The sequence below is a fragment of the Melanerpes formicivorus genome, unplaced genomic scaffold (assembly GCF_026170545.1).
Source record: "Melanerpes formicivorus ecotype bairdi unplaced genomic scaffold, bMelFor1.0.p_v2 SCAF_2, whole genome shotgun sequence".
Taxonomy (NCBI): Eukaryota; Metazoa; Chordata; class Aves; order Piciformes; family Picidae; genus Melanerpes; species Melanerpes formicivorus.
In genome coordinates this window covers 50,862,174-50,864,636 of record NW_027142354.1, presented here as the reverse complement: position 1 = coordinate 50,864,636, position 2,463 = coordinate 50,862,174, and positions in this window count along the sequence as shown.

Here is a 2,463-nt window from a genome sequence, read left to right as displayed (position 1 = left end):
CTTTTTTCTCCTTTTCTCCTTTCCTTTCCTTTCCTTTCCTTTCCTTTCCTTTCCTTTCCTTTCCTTTCCTTTCCTTTCCTTTCCTTTCCTTTCCTTTCCTTTCCTTTCCTTTCCTTTCCTTTCCTTTTCCTTTCCTTTCCTTTCCTCTTCCTTTCCTTTCCTTTCCTTTCCTTTCCTTTCCTTTCCTTTCCTTTCCTTCCTTCCCTTACCCTTCCCTTCCCTTCCCTTCCCTTCCCTTCCCTTCCCTTCCCTTCCCTTCCCTTCCCTTCCCTTCCCTTCCCTTCCCTTCCCTTCCCTTCCCTTCCCTTCCCTTCCCTTCCCTTCCCTTCCCTTCCCTTCCCTTCCCTTCCCTTCCCCTTCCCTTCCCTTCCCTTCCCTTCCCTTCCCTTCCCTTCCCTTCCCTTCCCTTCCCTTCCCTTCCCTTCCCTTCCCTTCCCTTCCCTTCCCTTCCCTTCCCTCAGAATCACCAAGGTTGGAAGAGACCTCAAAGATCATCGAGTCCAACCTGTCACCACAGACCTCATGACTAGACCATGGCACCAAGTGCCATGTCCAATCCCCTCTTGAACACCTCCAGTGATGGTGACTCCACCACCTCCCTGGGCAGCACATTCCTACAGCTAGCAACTCTCTCTCTGAAGAACTTTCTCCTCACCTCCAGCCTAAACTTCCCCTGGTGCAGCTTGAGACTGTGTCCTCTTGTTCTGGTGCTGGTTGCTAGAGAGAAGAGACCAATCCCCTCCTGGCTACAACCACCCTTCAGGTAGTTGTAGAGAGCAATGAGGTCTCCCCTGAGCCTCCTCTTCTCCAGGCTAAACAACCCCAGCTCCCTCAGCCTCTCCCTGTAGGGCTTTCTTTCCCTTTTCCTTCATTTTCTTCTCTTCTTCTTTTTTCTTTCTCTCCCCCTTGATCAGCAGCATACAGCTACCTCGTGGAGCAACTGCCTGAGCAGTACCTCTCCTCCTAAGACTGTTTTCTCTTCTTGCTCTTCTCCTTCTAGTCAGGGATATATTTCCTCCTAACCCATCTGGACCTCCATTTCTTCGCCACAGGCTGCAGTAGGAGCCTTCCAGCTCGGTGCTGGTCTGTACGAGGCTGGTGAGAAGAAGCAGTCTCCATCTGTCTGTGAGCACATCTTCCAGGACATTTCATGTCCCCTCCAACCCATCTAAGGATAGCTTAGGCACTGCTGGTCCCAAACTCCACACTTTGGTTCTAAAGAGGGGTTCTTTGTCCTGTCCATTGGGAGGTTCAGCTCCCAGGTTGAGCCAGATGAGGGTATCAGAGAGCAATGCCAAAGGGGCTTTCCTCCACCAGCACAGCCTGACTCCAACCTTCCCACCTTCCCATGGCTGGGGCAGCAGCCTGCTGTCTGCAGCCTAATGGCTGCCTGAATGACTTGGGATGGGCTTCAAGTACAACGTGGCTCTCCAGATTTGAATCTTGTTCTATTATTAACCTGGCTGAGGAACAGGAAAACCTTCTGCATTTGGCCAGGGCTTGCCTGCTTTGTATGTTCCCCTCTTCCTCTGGGATGTCAGGTGCCACTCTCAGGGACAGGATATTGGTCACACTGCAAAATCCCCCCTCTCCTACAAGCCATCCTTGTCCAGAGAAAAGCCTCCTGCAGTACGACAGCAGCAACAGAGTGGGCAGGGATTGGGCTGTAGAAGCCTATGTAGGCTGGATGTTAGGGAGAAGTTCTTCACAGAAAGAGTGATTTGCCATTGAAATGTGCTGCCCAGAGAGGTGGTGGAGTCATCATCACTGGAGGTGTTTAGGAAGAGGCTGGATGAGGCACTTGGTGCCATGGTTTAGTTCATTAGATAGTGTTGGGTGATGGGATGGACTTGATGATTTTGAAGGTCTTTTCCAGCCTGGTCTGGTCTGGTCTATTCTATTCTATCCTATCCTATCCTATCCTATCCTATCCTATCCTATCCTATCCTATCCTATCCTATCCTATCCTATCCTATCCTATCCTATCCCATTCCATTCCATTCCATTCCAATCCATTCCATTTCCACTGATGCTTGGATGCTTAAAGGCTTCAGCAGCTCACTAAATACCCCTGGCCTACCTCAACATTACTGACTATACCAACACTGCATGGAGAATGTTGGCACTTCCAGAAAGCCAAATAAAATAATGGCCTCATCACTATTGATTGCTTCGGAGCAGACACTTGTGCCCACAGGAATCCTAATGTGCTGGTAGGGTATCAATGGGGGTGCCCTGGGTGTCCTGAGGAGCTGGCACTGATGCACAGTGCTAGCAGCCCATCTTCATTTGTTGCTGTTACGCGTGGTGCACGCTGACTTTAACTGGTTCTGAGCAAGCTCTTCTTCCAGGCTGTAATTTCTTTCTGCTGATGGCAGAGGCCAGCTGCAGTGGGGCAGAGCATTGTGGTCCCGTGGGGAGCATGGCAGGGAGGGGACTGTAGGTATGCTGGCACTGCTCAGC